This window comes from Balaenoptera ricei, chromosome 16 (assembly GCF_028023285.1).
Source record: "Balaenoptera ricei isolate mBalRic1 chromosome 16, mBalRic1.hap2, whole genome shotgun sequence".
Classification (NCBI taxonomy): Eukaryota; Metazoa; Chordata; class Mammalia; order Artiodactyla; family Balaenopteridae; genus Balaenoptera; species Balaenoptera ricei.
The window spans coordinates 115,525,685-115,544,616 of NC_082654.1; the positions used below are offsets into that span (position 1 = coordinate 115,525,685).

At 39.7% G+C, this 18,932-nt stretch overlaps 1 pseudogene; it reads left to right on the forward strand.

The window, feature by feature from the left end:
* The first annotated feature begins 6,629 nt into the window (after positions 1-6,629).
* LOC132350753 (zinc finger protein 33B-like) lies at positions 6,630-17,929 on the forward strand (annotated as a pseudogene).
* Positions 17,930-18,932: the final 1,003 nt, after the last annotated feature.

Genomic DNA, 18,932 nt, shown 5'->3' on the forward strand with positions numbered 1-18,932 from the left:
AAAGAGAAGAACGCAGAGGTGCAATTAGAGGTGTGGCGTGGCAATGTCAGGTGAAGAGGGCCAGGAGGGGAATCTATGACAGCAAAAGTGAAGACAGAAAGGCACAGATACAAATTTAAAGTATATCAAGGGTTGATTTAGGTAAGCTACAAAGAAAAGAAGAAATCAAGCATTTTAGGGATCAATTCTATTGTATGATAAATGTGTAGGATTCCCAAAGCACCTTGTGCATGTTTCTATTTAGCAAGTTGGGAAAAAAGTGTGTTTTCTTTCTCATCCCAGCTAGCTTGGAGCCACTTAAGGGCAAGGACCATGTTGCATCCATCTTTGTACCTCCAGTGCCTAGTATAGGCACAGAGAAGGCCACAGAAAAAAATATTGTAGATCTGAACTGATGACAATTTATTATAGGTAAAAGGGAGGACTGAACTTGCACATGAAATTCAAAGAGTACCCTGGGGTGGTAGCTGATCCACATATGTGTGTGAGTCTGACAGTCTTCCAGAAAGGAGTAGTAATACTTTTGTTTCAGGATGTTTGCAACTATGGTGTAACCTTTTTAAGAACAGAGTTCAAAATTATTTTGAACATTACATAGCACCAAGCATAGTACTGAGCATGCAGTGGATGTTCAATTAGAAATATTTTTAAATATTTTTTTAAAAACCAACAATAAAAACAAATCTCTTTCACCATCTTCATTTCATCATAAAATATTTAAGTAAAGTCCAGTGTTTTCAAAATCACATGAGATTTTCCCCTGCTAATGAATATTCTTTCTATATAGAGAAAAACACATAAAGATGTTATGATGTTGGACCCTCATTCTAGAACTGACTAGAGAAAAATGTAAAAGTTTTCCTTATATCCGATTTAAAGGAAAGGAAGAAGAGTTAGACCATAGATTATAAAAAACAAAAAGAAACAAAAAAGGACACGCTTCTCAAAGTGGTTTGTCTTTTTGGATTACCATAAAACGTCATTTTAACTGATATCATTATTTAGTAGACACTTTATCTTTGAATCCTCTCTGAAATGTTTGCTCTCTCCACCTAATAGTAAGCTTATAGAATCTGAAAAATTAATCTGTATAGAAGGCACTGTTCCTAGAAGTAGCTTCCGTTGGCTTTTTAAACAGCTTTATTGAGGTATAATTTGCATACCATAACAATGACCCTACGTGTACAATTCAATGATTTTTAGTAAATTTTCAGAGTTGTGCAAACATCACTATAATCCAAGTTTAGGACATTTCTGTCACCCAGAAATATTCCCTTGAGTAAATTTGCTGTCATTATCCACCCTCAGCCAACCACTTGATCTGCTTTTTCCCTCTATAAATACATGCCTTTTCTGGATGTTTCATATAAATATATAGTCCTTTATGTCTAATTTCTTTTATTTAACAAAATTGTTTTTTAGGTTCATTCATGTTATGGCTTTCCAGTTTCCCTCTATCCTTACTACTATTTGATATTATCTGTCTTTATAATAGTCATTCTAGTGAGTGTGAAGTGGTATCTCATTGTTTTAATTTGCATTTCCCCAGTGACTAATGATGTTTGGTACCTTTGCATGTGCTGGTTAGCCATTTGTGTATCTTCTTTGGTGACATGTCTCATTCAAGTCTTTTGCACATTTTTTGAATTATGTTGCTTGTCTTATTATTGAGTTGTAAGTTTACATATCCTGGTTACAAGTCTTTTATCAGAAATATGATTTGCAGCTATTTTCTCCTAAGCACGTGATTTGTCTTTTCATTGTCTTAATGCTATCTTTTGAAGTGTAGTAGGTTTTAATTTTAATGAAATCCGTTTTTTCAATTTTTTCTTGTATAGATCATGCCTTCGGTGTCTGGTCTAAGAACTCTTTGCAAAGGTCATAAAGATTTTTCTTCTGTATGTTTTATAGTTTAAGCTCTTATATTTATGTCTTTGATCCATTTGCTCTAATTTTTGTTTATCGTGTTAGGTAAGAGTCTAAGGTCACTTTTTTTCTTGTGAGTATACAATTTTCCCAGCACTCATTGTGGACATCCAATTTGTTTTAGCACAAAACTTAATTTCCCCTTGAATTGTCTTAGCACCTTTGTCAAAAATCAGTTGACCATTGATACACAGCATCTTTGCAGTACGAGTTTGTTGACTCAATTAAGTTGCATTTATCTGTTTGCCTGTACTTATGCCAGTACCACACTGTATTGATTACTGTAGCTTTACAGTACATTCTGAAATCAAGTAGTGTGTATCTTCCAAATTTTTCAAGATCGTTCTGGCTATTCTAGGTCCTTTGCATTCGCATATAAGTTTAGAATCAGCTTGTCAGTTTCCACAAGAAGCCTGTGGAGATTTTGATAGAGATTGTGTTTAATCTGTAGGTCAGTTGGGGGAGAATTACCATTTTAACAATATTCAGTCTTTTAGTCTGTGAACATGGAATGTCTATTCATTTATTCAGTTCATGTAAATCCAAATTTACATAACATATACAAAGGTACAATACAATTGTTAACACTACAAAATGATGTTTGTGAAAGAAAGCAGCTGTAACCTGTATTATACCTTGAAGTTTATAAAATAAAAAGTAGTATTGTTTAAACAACTAAACTGATCTTTCACACTACTCTTATTTTTCAATGGGATGACTTATTATGTATAAACATGCATAACATTAAAACTATACGACCCCCAAATCATGTGCATCTTTATTTTATGTAGTATTATATAAGGCATATAATACCTTTTCTCTTGTTTTCTTAATTTTTACTGGGTTGCCTTGGAACTAACACTAGGACATTGGATCTGACATTGTTGGTTGTCTACAAGTCATTCCACATTATTTCCCCACTCTCAGGCTTTGGGAATGACACTAGACACACCTAGGCACCTAGGACATGAAAAACAAACCCATAATCAGAAAACATTTGAATCCCAAATAGGACAATTCACTGCCTTTTCAGGATGGAAGGACTCCAGTGAAATCAACCTGCCAAAGGAATCTAGTTAATCTCAGCAAAAAAAAAAAAAAAAAAAAGGTACTATATTGAGTGCTCTGCATTGATCTGTACTTCTGAAAGATCAGATATTTAGCAGTAGTTTGCTCAGCCTTGGTGAGAGAGAACCCATGCTGTCAGGCCCATGAATAGTCTCCATCCCAACCACAATGGCTACTCCGTTCTTGGGCTTGTGAGGCCAAGGCTGATATACACTGGATGAATGGTTCTGTCCACCTGAATGCCCCTTGCCTCTTCTGTGGTAGCTGCTCTTTGATGGACCCTGACAGAAGACTCAAAGATCTGTACAATTTGTGCCTGCTACCATGTATCCAGCCATGTGCTTCTTTCCCAGACTTCCTCAGCACCAGTCATCCAGCCTTGCTCCAACCAGCCAAACTATTTGCCAGTCTTCAAGAGTATGGGTATATCCTTACCTCAGATCGCTTTTCCTGCCACCAAGATGATGAGCAAGTGTACAATTTAAAGCCCTACTCACTTGGAGGATTTCTCCCTCACCATTGTCTTTCAGAGTGGAGTTGAGTTGTACTGGCCACGGAGGACACTGGGTGAGAGATTGTAATTATTTTTCCATTACACCAGCTGAAATCAGCTCATTCATTTTTGATCTATTTTTGATTATGTAAGCTAAGTGCTTGGGGAAGTCAACTGTGAGTTGTCTTTTCACATTCTTGATAATGTCATTTGATGTACAAAAGTTTTTAAGTTTGATAAATTCCAATTTAAATATTTTTTTTCCTTTGTCTGGTGGGGCTTTCAGTGTCATATCTAAGAATGCATTGCCATATCCAAAGTCATGAAGATTCACCCTATGTTTTCTTCTAAAAGTTTTATGGTTTTATCTCATGCTTAGGCCACATATCCACTTTGAGTTAATTTTTGTAAATGTTGTGATGGAGTGGACTGGCATGGGTTTATTTTTGGACTCTCATTTCTGTTCCATTGATCTATATGGTTTATCCTTATGGTAGTACCACACTGTTTGTTTGTTTGTTTTGTTACCACACTGTTTTTGATTACTGCAACTTTGTAATAAGTTTTGAAATCAAGGAAATGTGAATCTCCAAATTTGTTCTTCTGTTTCAAGATTGAAATTCCATATTAATTTGAGGATTGGCTTCTCCTTTTCTGGAAAGAAAAAAAGCCATTGGAATTTTGACAGAAATTGCATTACATCTGCAGATTGCTTTGGGGAAGTACTGATATCTTAACAATATTAAATCTTCCAGTCTATGAACACAAGCTGTCTTTACATTTATTTGTCTTCTTAAATTTCTTTCAGCAAAGTTTTCTAGTTTTCATTGTACAAGGCTTTCACTTCCTTGGTTAAATTTATTCTTAGATATTTTATTCTTAAAAGATGAGAGGGAATTCCCTGGCGGTCCAGTGGTTAGGACTCGGTGCTTTCACTGCTGAGGGCCTGGGTTCAATCCCTGGTTGGGAAACTTAGATTCCACAAGCCACGCGGTGCAGCCAAAAAAAAAAAAAAAAATGAGAAGAGGGGAAGGTAGAAATTCCTTCAACTGAGACTAAGGTGATGGATGAGAAACTGACTTGTAGCAGTCTCGTACAAGACAGGCATGAAAAACTCTCTCATGGCAGCTCCTTACCAGGCTTATCTCCTTTTGCTTTAAAGGAACTGCATCCAACCAAGACTCAGGAGATGTACCAGCCCACCACTGTGTCATGGCAGAGATATTTTCTTACAACTCTACCCCCAATCTTTTATGTAAACAGTTAATGTTTTGAAGCATAGGCTATTCCTTCATATACCCTAATTAATTGTACCCATTCTTTCTATTGTCTTAGACAACATTAGACGAGCATGATCACAACTATGAGCACCAGCAGGATAGTCAATCCCACTTGGAGGGAAGACTGCAACCAGGCTCCCCATCCAGAGCCACTCCAGGTAAATATGTTGCAGGTATCGTTGAGATTAAAGAGCCATTCTCTCTAAGCTGAGAGATTGACTTGTTCACTTTCCATGGTTCAGTAGTCCAACTGAAGCAAGAGGTTTTGGCAATTACATGTACTCCGCCTTATACAGCTGGCAAGAAATTCTGGGTGATGTGATTGTCCATCACCACTCATGCTATAAAGTTTATTCTTGGTTGTAGCAATCTCTGCGGTAGCTTTTGCTGCCTTGGGATCAGGATCCAATTCTTACAAGTCTAAAAGTTGGGATTATAATGTGAGGGATCTTAAGTGCCAGAAAGGACCTGTAGGAGGAACACTACCTTCTGAAGTGTACAGAGGAACAGCTTTTAAATTTTTATCAGCACAGACAGGATGACCAATCCAGCAATCAATTTCAGAGCTGTATCTATGGTCTAGGAAGAATGTATAGGGAGTTTTTTTTTTTTCCTCAGGCAATACAGGATGGCAGGGTCATTCAATGCCTGGAAGCAAGATCTAGTCCTAGCCCTTGTGGGGTTGAACATTATAAAGCAGATTGTGCAGGATTCCTTGTCCCTGTTGTCACCCACGTGGACTCCCATAGGAAAGGACCCTTCAACAATGAACATCAGTCGACCAACAGATGTTGGTTCAGGTTGATCAGCCTTGAGACACCCAGATAAAGAACACAGACATCTGGATATTGCATCACACAGTATGTCCATCTATTTTCCAGGATTGAGACCAAAATCTAGGCTTAGTGATTTAGCCCATGAGGCCAGGGAAGCCTGACAAATGTGCCTAGATTGCCAGCTACACAGTTGAATGGTGTTATTAGTTTCCTAGGGCTGTCATAATAAAGCACCACAAGCTGGGTGGCTTAAAACAACAGGAATCAGAAATATATTCTCTCACAGTCCTGGAGACTAGAGGTCTGAAATTAGGTGTCAGCATGGTTGGTTCCTGCAATAGAAGGTTCTAAGGGAGAATCTATTTCATGCTTCTCTCCTAGCTCATGGTGGCTTCTGGCAATCTTTGACATCCCTTGGCTTTAGACACGTCACTGCACTCTCCATATTGTGTCTGTCTCCTCTGTTTTCTCTTATAAGGACACCAGTTTTTGGATTAGGGCCCACTCTAATCCAGTATGACACCATTTTAACCTAATTACATCTACCAAGACTCTTCAAATATGGTCACCTTCTGATGTTGCGGACGGACATGAATTTGGAGGTGAGGGGGCACAATACTACTCAACACAAAGCACAAAATCAACCTGCTTATAACTGTGTAGTTCACATTTCCCCAATGGTCCCTAAAATTCCTTTATAGGTTATTCTTTTAAACAGATTCACTCAACGACCCTGCATCCCACTGCGGTGTTTTGCAGTCTCTTGCAGTCCTGAAAGAACCATCCTCAAGGAGCTCCAGAGCCAAGCCACGCGGGGTAGAGAAGCCTCCTCTTTCATGCATAACCCTTTAAACCCTCCAGGAGGGTGTAGAACCAGGGCTTATGGGAAATGTAGTCCTACGTTCCCTGGCTCACACTGCGCGTGGTTCGGAAAGCCCCTCTGCCGCGGCTCGTCCTGCGCACATGCAGTTCAGTAGCCCCGGTGTCTCGCTTTTCCGTGTCTTGCGGAGGAAATCCTGGAGCGTCCAGGTCTGCGCGCGCTCAGGGAGCGGGTGCTGCCTGAGTCAGAGCTGCGGGTGAGCGCGAGTTGGGTGAGGGCCGAGGGGTGCCGGTGCGGCTTGAGGACGGGTGGGAGGTGGCAGTGGGGAGGAACCCCGCGGTGTGACCCACGGTGAGAGAGCCTGCGAGGAAGGATGGGGGCGGCCTCGGCTGCGAGGAGCGATGGCGGGGTCGGGGCGCCTCTGTCAGGGGAAGGGGCGGCCTCGGTCGTGGGGATGCGGACGTACGGAACCGCCAGAGGCTGCCGAGTCCACGCGACTGCGGGAGGGGGGGGCGTGAGTTTTGTATCCAGACGGAGCCAGGTGTAAATTAATTACTGCTGGCAAGATGATTGATCTACCTGAGACGAGGTTTTCTCATCTGTAAAACGAGAATATTGATATGTACCACACGGGGTTGTTCTGAGGATTACGTTTTTACATACGTTTTGAAAATATGGACGTAAAGTTTTTACATATAGCACAGAACTTATAGTTGATACTAGCTGATAAGGTGTTTGCAAGATACTTTGTTGTTTTCATTAGCTGTTTTGTTTAATCTTCACAACAGCCTTTATGTAACTGTTTTCTATTCTGACAAAAAAAGAAAACTGAGGCTCAGAGGGTTCAAGTGAAATGCACCAGGTCACACAGCCACGGTAGATATCCAGCCTAAAACCAGCATTGTATTCCTCACAGCACCTCCCGCGGGGCACAGGGAAATAATCCCAAAGTGTGTGGACTGAATCTCACCTTGTGGTCAGGTATTCTGGGATTTCTTGGCATCTCAGAACCCTTGGCGCAGACTACATAATGTGTTGCTTGGACTGCTACACTGTCCAAACTTCAGCATCCTCAGTGGCCTTGGAGTTTAGACAAGTAAGTTCTGTGACATTTGGAGCCCTGAATGAAACTTCTAAATAAGATGATTTTGTCCTTTAAGCCTAGGTTCCTGTTCCTTTGCAAGTAGCAATCTTTATCCTGCTCAGAATGAGCAATCCTTCGCTAATATCACCACATCCAGAAGACCTCACCATGATGGTGAAAGGTCTGGACCAAGTTTCAGGAAAGATAGGTGAGTGGGACCCTGAGAGTGGTGGGCAAGGAAGTGTTCATTCTTTGGAGGGTTCACGTGGGCATGGTCTGCAGAGAGAGATCGCTAGGCCCAGCTTTTAATAAGCATACCATGCCTTCAGCCTCCACTCGCTTCCTCCAAATTCTGAGCTGCTCTCCTACGACGTCCGTCGTGATGTGTGCCCTCTAGAAGGATGCTGGCTGCTCCATCTACGCTGACTTTATGGAGTCATAGAATAGGGTCATCTGTGTCTGCTTCATTTCAAAGCTGAGAAACCTTGACTGTGAGTGTACACGTAACCTGCCCATAGACACCCAGTTTGTTAGTGGTGGAGCCAGGAGTCGAAAAAGGCTGTCCATGTTATAACGGGTAAGTCACCCACCAGGTTTTATTACAACTCAGTTAGAAACAAACAAGTTTTTAAATAGACCTTTTCCTGAAGGAACTCCCCCATCCCTTTCTGCAGGGTGATTTCTCTGACTCGAAGGGTAGGCAACTCAGTAGGATATAAGCAAACGTATCTTGAGTACTTTTCCTACAACATTGATGATGAAAATAATGGTTTGTCTTCTGATGTAATATTATTTGTTCAATTAGTCCTGAATTGGTTCTAAAAGAAAAATGAAATTAATAAATCATTAGGAAGTAAACCCAAGGTTAAATTGCTCAGCCAAGCTCTATAACTTGGCTGTCAGAGTTGCACATGTGAATTCTCCCTCCACATAGTTCTTGCTGACTCCTCAGAGGCCAGAGAAACTTTTTCCCACAGAGGGGCATTTAACCAGCTGGTAGGCAGAAGTTCTTAGGAAGCTCAAAGATTCCTAGCAGCCAGATCTCACATGACCCACTCCTGTTTTCTTTTCCCATAGCTGTACATACAGCCTTCTCTGTACTTTCCCAAAAGGAACAGAAAAAGAACAAGTCCCTGGTGAGTTGTTTGATTATTCATTTCTCACATTGTCTTCCACTGCAAAAATGATTAAAGATTAAAATGATAAAAATTATTAAGGAATATGTAGAGTTAACATATCTAAAACAAGGAAAAGTCAACATTTAATTATATGGAGATAATCATAGTTGCTTTGTTAGTATGTATATTACACGTATAACTCTCATTTTTACAATAATAATTATGTGCGGATTTATCTCTGATATTTTGTACAAAAGGAAAATGCTTTGCTTTGACTCTAAGAATAAACAAAAGTAACTCTTCATGGAACATGAAGACTTCGTGGCCTGAAGTCTGAAAAAAAATTCTTTGTCTTAATGAAAGTGTGGTAGCTGACAACCTCACTTAACAAGCCTGAAGTGAATGCTACCTCCGTTTTTCTTCTCTGATTGTTCTTTAATGGGCACAGAAGGCAGAGAGCCAAAGCATGACTCAGTTGTTGTAAGTTTATGATTTCTTCTGTCTGCTTCTTGGTATGGCCTTCTTCCTGTTGCCTTTTAGCAAAGCTCATCCCCACGCATTCCTCCTCGGTCCATTATAATTCTTACCTTACTATTGTTCTTGACTAATTTCATACCATGTGGATTTTTAACTATATCGAGGATGAGACAACCACTCCAAATCTGAAATTCAGAAGCTGAATTTTGTGCCTCGTTAAGTAAGTAAGACCTATCACTGGCCAGACGTATTTTCAAAGCAAACTGTTGATTTCCTATAGGGTTTTTGCGAAGAGTTAGTGTATTAGTTTCCTATGGCTGCTGGAACAAGTTACTGCTAATTTGGTGGCCTAGAACAACAGAAATTTATTGCCTCGCAGTTCTGGAGGCCAGAAGTCTGAAATCAAGGTGTTGTCAGGGCTGCACTCCTGCCTAAGGTTCTAGAGAAGACTCTGTTCCCCATCTCTTTTGGCTTCTGGTGGCTGTTGGGAGAGAGGGAGGAGATGGAATGGAAAGAAAACCAAGATGAAGAAAAATATTCCTTAAACCCTGTATCAGTCAGGGTTTTCCAGAGAAACAGAACCAATAGTGTGTGTGTGTGTGTGTGTGTGTGTGTGTGTACACATATATGCATATAACACACATGTACACACACCCATATATATTCATACATGTATATATTCATTCATTTAAAGGAATTGGCTCGTGTGATTGTGGAGGCTGGCAAGTCTAAAATTTGTAGGGCAAATCAGTAGGCTGGAAACTGTCAGTTATAAATATATATGGAAGTTGAAAAATAATACAGCTAATATTTAGTACCGCGTTCCCCTTCCCTGAGTTCCTCTGGCTGCAGGTCTAGAATGTCTCCAGTGGCAGCAATGTCAGCAGTCCCACAGCTATTTCTTCTAAAACACCATTTATATTCAATTTGAATTTCATTTCTAAAAAACCCCTTTTCATTTCTTTACTGCTGTTTCATCTTTGTTGGCCAGTTCCCTGCTGCAGTTAACTGTTTTTGCAAATGTCTTATTGCTGAGAGACAAGGAGGCAACACAACTACATGCTTTGCTGTGTGTGGTGAAGGCACAGCAACCAGTCACTGGCAGACTTTGGAAAAAACGACATGGTTGATCATTGTTCATGATGTGTGTCTGTTATTTTGTAGTGATTTATGGACTGAAAAACAAGCAGTGAAGTTTCTACTTTGTGCAATTACAGTTATCCTAGTAACTAAAAATCTGACCCGTGTTGTTGGGCTGGTGTTATTTAACTAAATTGTGGTGACTGAAATTCGTGCATATCAGAACCATGCAAAGTTGGACTATCTGTATAGACGTAAACATTCATACATACCTATCTATTAACACAAATTTGTAGACGCTTAAAAGTTTCTCCTGGCAGTGTAGGTTATCAGAGACTTAGGAGAACTCTTGTGTAAAGGAATAATCCCAAGATTACACATCATCTATTCCCTGAACAGACCAGGGCATTTTTAAAGTTTATTTATTTTTTGGCCGTGCCATGCGGCATGCAGGATCTTACTTCCCCAACCAGGGATCGAACCCGTGCCCGCTGAAGTGGAAGCATGGAGTCTTAACCACTGGACCTCCAGGGAATTCCCTAGACCAGGGCATTTTATATCACTGAAGCCCCAAACTCAATTCTCTCCTGATTTTATGCTATTTGTTAATCCAGTTTGCATCCATGCCAGTTTCTAAGCTTTCTGAGGGTAGAAACAGTGTTTTATGTACTTTATATATCCACAGAAACTAGGACACTTTCATACATATAATGTATTTTATGCTTGTGTGGACATCTATGTATGTATATACCCTGTAAGGGAGCAAAATTTGCCACACCAAAATGTGTCTCTTTGGCATGAGGATTAATTTAGGCTGATTATTATTATTATTTTTTTACATCTTTATTGGAGTATAATTGCTTTACAATGTTGTATTAGTTTCTGCTGCATAACAAAGTGAATCAACTATATGTATACGTATATCCTCATATCTCCTCCCTCTTGCGTCTCCCTCCCTCCCACCCTCCCTACCCCACCCCTCTAGGTGGACACAAAGCACCGAGCTGATCTCCCTGTGCTATGCGGCTGCTTCCCACTAGCTATCTATTTTACATTTGGTAGTGTATATAGGTCCATGCCACTCTCTCACTTCGTCCCAGCTTACCCTTCCCCCTCCCCATGTCCTCCAGTCCGTTCTCTACGTCTGCATCTTTATTCTTGCCCTGCCACTGGGTTCATCAGTACCGTTTTTTTTTTTTTAGATTCCATATATATGTGTTAGCATACGGTATTTGTTTTTCTCTTTCTGACTTACTTCACTCTGTATGACAGACTCTAGGTCCATCCACCTCATGACCAACAGCTCAATTTCATTCCTTTCTATGGCTGAGTAATATTCCACTGTATATACGTTAGGCTGATTATTTTTAAGAAACAGAAGACTCAGGAAGTCTTTCTTTTTACCTAAAGAATTTAGATACAGGGCCTGTTCCTGGAGTAGAGCTGTCACCAGAGAAGCTGCAAAGAATGAAGGCTATGTGTGGTGTGGGAAACTCTACAGCAGCGGTCCCCAGCCTTTTTGGCACCAGGGACCAATTTTGTGGAAGACGGTTTTTCCATGGGATGGGGGTGGTGTTCAGGGATGGTTCGGGCGGTAATGTGAGTGAAGGGGAGTGATGGGGAGTGGCAGATAAAGCTTCGCTTCCTTGCCCACCACTCACCTCCTGCTGTGCTGGTCCACACCTGGGGTTTGGGGACCTCTGCTCTACAGGGCCTAGAGATCAGAATCTACTCTGTGTCCCATTGTCTCTGCAGGCCCAGTAAACCTTTGTTCACCAAACTTTTGCTTTTCCATTTCCATGTAAATTGCCTTCCTCCCCTTTGAAGCCCCAAATCACTATCACTAACATCCTTTTTTTATCTTTTGCTCAAGATGGTATTTAAAGTGAGGGTTTCAGCCGTTTTGGCAAGTTACTTAGCTTTCCTGGGTCTCTCCCCTGTATACATTTTATTAAACTTTTGTTTGATTTTCTTTTGTTAATCTCTCTCATGTCAGTTTATTTTTTATGGAAGTATAGTTAATTTACAATATTATATTAGTTTCAGTTATATAACATAGTGATTCAGTATTTTTGCAGATTATACTCCATTATAGATTATTACAAGATAATGGCTGTAATTTTCTGTGCTTTACAGTATATCCTTGTTACTTATCTATTTTATACATAGTAATTTGTATATGTTAATCCCATACCCCTCCTCCTTTCCCTCTCCCCTTGGTAGAAATGTAAATTGGTGCAGCCACTATGGAAAACAGTATAGAGGTTCTTCAAAAACCTAAAAATAGAATTGCCATACTATCCAAGGAATTCCACACCTGGGTGTATACCCAGAAAAAAATGAAAACACTAATTCAAAAAGGTACATGCAGGGCTTCCCTGGTGGTCCAGTGGTTAAGACTTCGCCTTCCAATGGGTTTGATCCCTGGTCGGGGAGCTGTCCCGCATGCCTCGTGGCGAAAAACCAAAGCATGAAAAACAGAAGCAATGTTGTAACAAATTCAATAAGGACTTTAAAAATGGTCCACATCAAAAATATCTTAAAAAAAAAAAAAGGTACATGCACCCCAGTGTTTATAGCAACTTTATTTATAATAGCCAAGACATGGAGGCAACCCACAAGCCCATCAACAGATGATTGGATTAAGAAGCTGTGTGTTACTCAGCCATAAAAAAGAATGAAATTCTGCCATTTGCAGCAATGTGGATGGACCTAGAGAATATTTGCTTAGTGAAATAAGTCAGGCAGAGAAAGACAAGTACTGTATGACTTCGCTTATATGCAGAATCTAAAAAATAATACAAGTGAATGCATATGCAAAACTGAAACAGACTCACAGATACAGAAAACAAGCTTGACCTAGAGAATATCATCCTTCCTTTTGTCCATGTGGTGTATCACATTGATTGATTTGCAAATGTGGAACTATTCTTGTGACCCTGGAATAAATCCAACTTGGTCATGTTGTATGATCCTTTTTACATATCGTAGCATTCGGTTTGCTAATATTTTGTTGAGGATTTTTGCATCTGTATTCATCAAAGATATTGGCCTGTAATTTTCTATTTTTGTAGTGTCTTTGTCTGGTTTTGGTATCAAGGTAATGGTGGCCTCATAGAATAAATTTGGGAGTGTTCCGTCCTCTTCAGTTTTTTGGAATAGTTTGAGATAGGTATCTGGTAGAATTCCCCTGTGAAGCCATCTGGTCCTGGACTTTTGTTTGCTGGGAGTTTTTATTTTTATTTATTTATTTTCGGCTGCTCTGTGCAGCTTGTGGGATTTCAGTTCCCTGACCAGGGATCAAACCCGTGCCCCCTACAGTGGAAGAACTGAGTCCTAACCACTGGTCTGCCAGGGAATTCCTGAAGGGAGTTTTTAAATTACAGATTCAATTTCACTTCTAGTGATTGTTCTGTTCAAATTTTCTGTTTCCTCTTGACTCAGTCTTGGCAGGCTCTGTGTTTCTAGAAATTTGTCCATTTCTTCTAGGTTGTCCAATTCGTTGACATATAACTGTGTCATAGTCCTCTCTTAACGATTTTTTTTGTATCTCTGTGGTATCCAAATTGGAAATGAAGAGGTAAAACTCTCTTGTCAATTTAATTCTTAGAGCAGCCAGAAGAACCTAGAAGGGCGGAGGAAAATTTCTTCCTCTCTGACAACATTATGCATGAATTAATAGATTAATTGGGTATTTTCACTATGTTTCTCTTTGTCCCACCACATATAACACAAAACAGGGAATATGGTAAACATATAAACTTTTTCTAATAAACTCAACAGTGAACATGGTGAAGAATTAGTTCCTAAATATCTTTTCTCTATCATACAGTGGTGAATATTTCAGATTGATCAGACATATGCTGTTACAGGGATCAATTTCATTTGAGGATGTGACTGTGAACTTCACTCAGGAGGAGTGGGGTCAGCTGGACCCTGATCAGAGGACCTTGTGCAGGTATGTGATGCTGGAGAACTACAGAATCCTCATCTCACTGGGTAAGCAGAGCTTCTCTAAGTAACAACATCAGACCTGTCCTTTCTCTGTTACCAAAGCATATGGATCTTTTGTAGAGTTTAATGATATTTAGGTTTGGACACCAGGAATATTGGTTGTGTTTTCACCTCCCCATTGAAAGATTCCAGTGGGCCCCTTCATTGTGCAATTCCTGAAGCTGGACCTTGGTTTTTCTTCTGAGTTCCTGAAGCCAGGCAGTGTTCTCTATGTCCTGTATCACTTTCCACTATCAGGGCATTGCATTACCAAACCAGAGGAGATCTTCAAGTTAGAGCAAGAAGCACCATGGATATTAGAGGAAGAATTTGCAAGCCATTATTACCCAGGTGAGTAATCCAGCAGAAATTAGATCCCAGGTGGTTGTTTTAGATATAAGCATCTTTGGAGCATTTTGAACAAATCTATTTAGAGGCTCCATCTGTTTGGAAATGACTAGGGATATTTAGCCTACATGCCTCAGATACCTAAATTCACCACCAGATATAGTCTTACACATAAATGTTTTCTTTTTCGCTTGGCTTTTTAGGAGTTTAATCCCTATTACCTGTACCTTGAATTTCATTCCTATCTCATAATAAATATTTTATCTTAGTTAGTCCCCTTTCCCCTAAGCATTGTCAGTTGCCCACATTCCCTTCTATCAAGGACTCCTTTTGTTTTCAGGAGTTAATTAATTAATTAACCAATACTGCTTGAGCGCTTGGTCCATGCCAATCATACTCTAAATGAAAGAGATACAGCAGTGGGTGAAATAAGTCCCTTGCTCTCAGGGAATTTACTTATTAGCAGGAAACAGACACAGGAACCTGACTGCCCTGTGAGAAAATGATTTAGAGGGGTGGCAAGAGTAGAAGCAAGGAGACCAGTCAGGAAAAGAGATAATGCCATTGACTAGGTTTAGGGGGACAGAGTGTATAAAGTGATGGAGTTCTGGGTGTATGTTGACAGTGGGGTTAACAAAATTGGCACATAGACTCTAATCTGCCTCCTCTAAATACTTCATTCCTCTGGTAATTTCTTAGAACAACATCCTTGTCTACTTGTGCTCCCTGTCACATTTACTGCATAATTCTCTGATTGGGCATATTTTACTGTGAATTCCACTCTTTGTAATTCATCCATTCTTACTGAACCTTTAATTCTCTATTCCTGATGTTTCTTTCACCCCTTCTATCCATTTTTGGAAGGTATATTCGTGAAGGGCCACATAAATATATGTACATTCATTGCCAACTTTACTCTCCCCTTTTCTACCCCAGTAGCTTTGATTAGTTGGTTCACTGTCACCCCGTCCCCTCAGCTCCTCGGAAAAGTGGAGGAAATGGAAAAATTTATTTGGAACTTTCATCTCAAAAGAATGATTCTGAAACCAAAGAGTCAGATAAATAGTATTTGTGTATTAGCCCAATTTTATAAGTAGTTTAATTCATAATGTATGTTTAATTTTTCTTATTTTTAGATGAATTGAAAGTTGATGGCATGATAAAGAGCAAAGAAAACCAAGACAGACATTTATGGCGGGCTGCATTTATGAATAACAAAAAAGTCGTTACTGTGAAAGAGAATGTATTAAGAAAACCATTTAATTTTTGCATGGACTCTCTTCCTTCCAGAAGAATGCCCAGTAAATATAACCTAGGTGGAATCAGTTTAGAAAATATATCAGAGTTAACCAATAATAATAGAAACTATTCAGGAAAGAAATCTGATGATACCAATGGGTGTGAGAAATTGATTCCTGAAATTAATCATGAGAAAACTCATACTGGAGAGAAACTTAATGAATTTAATAAAAATGAGAGCACTTGCTATCATAATGAGGATTTTATTCAGCAACAGGAGAGTCACAGTGTGGAGTAACTATTTGAATATAATGAACACATTAAAGCCTTCCACGGTAATGCCCTCTTCATTACTCAAGAGGGAACTCACACAAGTGAGAAACTCTGTGATTATGGTGAATGTGAGAAAACCATCAAGGATGAGTCAAACCTCATGTTACTTCAGGTCATTTACTCAAGGAAGAATCACTATAAACTTAATGAATGTGGGGACACCTGTGATAAGTCAGTCCTCTGGAAGAAACGTCATAGACTTCACATGGGTGAGAAATACCACGAGCGTAACATATGTGGAAAAGCGTTCTTCCAGAAGTCAAACCTCACAGTACACCAGAAAACACACACAGGAGAAAAACCCTATCAATGTAATGAATGTGAGAAATCTTTTTACCATAAGCCAGCCCTCACTGTATATCAAATAATTCATACAGGAGAGAGACCCTATGAATCTACTAAGTGTGGGAAAACCTATCAGAAGTCAGCTCTCCATTGTCAACATCAAAGAACACACACAGGGGAGAGGCCTTATAAATGTAGTGAGTGTGGAAAATCTTTCTCCCAAAAGTCAGACTTGACTGTGCATCAGAGGTCTCACACAGGAGAAAGACCTTATAAATGTTATGAGTTTGAGAAATCCTTCTGTATAAAGTCAAAACTTACTGTACATCAGAGAATACACTCAGGGGAGAAGCCCTACGAATGTAGTGAATGTGGGAAGATGTATTATATGAAGTCAACCCTCAATAAACATCAAAGACTTCACACAGGGGAGAAAATATATGAATGCAGTGAATGTAGGAAGACCTTCTGTGGGAAGTCAGTTCTCCTTAAACATCAGAGAGCTCATACAGGGGAGAAACCTTACGAATGTGTTGAATGTAGGAAAACCTTTTCTGAGAAGTCAGCCCTCAGTAAACATCAGAGGATTCATACCGGGGAGAAACCCTTTGAATATAACAAATGCAGGAAAGCTTTCTGCCAAAAGTCACAACTCATTCAACATCAGAGAATTCATACAGGGGAGAGACCCTATGAATGTAACGAATGTGGGAGAACGTTTTGCCAGGCCTCCCTCAATGTACATCAGAGAACACACAGGAGAGAAGCCCTATGATTGTAACGAATGTGGAAAATCTTTAATAGTTCAACCCTCGTTAAGCATAAGAGAATTCACTCAGGGGAGAAACCCTATAATTGTAATGAGTGTGGGAAGACCTTCAGCCACAAACCCACTCTTGCCACACATCAGGGAATACACACAGAAGAGAAACAATGTAAAGACATTTGTACAAAACACTCCTCCCATAATTCAGAGCCTTTGGTATGACAGAAACTATATCTGGGGAAGAAACTCTATGCATGTAATGAATGTGAGAAGTCCTTCTACCAGAAGTCAGCTTTCAGTTGATATCAGAGAACTCAAACGGAAGAAACCCTGGCAGTGTTTTTATCAATATACATTTCCTTTTGCTACTGGGCACATTGTTAGTCTGTATTTCTGAGTTTCTCTTGCAACCACGTGGGACAATGTGAATGAGAGCTGGCCAATGAGATGTGTGCATAATGATGTCATTCACTTCTAGGTCTGAGACATAATGGGCTCCGTGGCAGTCCTTTGTGTTCTCTGTTCTCTGTGGGGTAGGAATGTAGTTGCCTTCCATTGAGAGGTCTGTATGCACTGTATGTTGGTGAACTCACACAAGAGTGGAGACTCCTGTCAAAATCCTGAATGTTTAGAAGCCTCGTCCATAAATCAAACTCACTGTAATGGGAAAAATTAGAGTCAAGAAATCTATTGGTTACAACAAATGTAGAAAGGCTTTACTAAAAGGTGATTGATATTTCACTGAACCTCAGGTAAATCAGAGTACAGTAAAACTTTATAAACGTTTGGCTTTCTGAAAGTTTTCAGTAAAACATACTTTATTATATTTCAGAGAATTTTTACTGAGGGAAACAATTTAGAAAACAAAGAAATTTTTTGTTTAGAAAAATGTTTTGGTAACAAAACTTTTGCTAAACATAATAAAATATTTTCTATGTATGTAGCTGCTGTAGTACATGTGTTTTTGTAAAACATCACAAATATTTTGAATGAATCATGTATACAGCGTTATGTATGTGTGAAAAGTCCTTGAGCTGTGGGAGACTTTTATATGTGAGTGTATTGTATAATATTTTCCGTGTTTAAAATTTTCACTGGAACCCAATAGAATCAAACTAAAACATCAAGATCCTTAATTTAATGACCATTATGACATAATTATCATTGTATATGTCACTGCAGTCTTTTATATTTTAACACTATATATATATATATATATATATATATATTTTATATTAGTTTATTTTTGGCTGCGTTGGGTCTTCGTTGCTGCGTGTGGGCTTTTCTCTAGGTGTGGAGAGCAGGGGCTACTCTTTGTTGTGGTGCGTGGGCTTCTCATTGTGGTGGCTTCTCTTGTTGTGGAGCACGGGCTCTAGGCGCGTGGGCTTCAGTGGTTGTGGCACGTGGGCTCAGTAGTTGTGGCTCGCAGGCTCTAGAGTGCAGGCTCAGTAGTTGTGGCCCATGGGCTTAGTTGCTTCGTGGCATGTGGGATCTTCCCGGACCAGGGCTTGAACCCATGTCCCCTGCATTGGAAGATGGATTCTTAACCACTGTGTCACCAGGGAAGTCCAAACACAATATATATTTTATGTGAGATTATATGTGACACATTTAAAGTATCATGCTACGGTTGATCCTTGAATAACGCAGGGGTTAGGGACACTGAACCTCCGTGCAGTTGGAAATAAGAGTATAAGTTATAGTTGGCCTCTGTATCATGGTTCCACATTCACAGATTCAACCAACCATATATAGTCCTGTAGTATTTACTACTGAAAAAAATCCACATATATGTAGACCCACACAGCTCAAACCTGTGTTGTTCAAAGGTCAACTGTACACACAT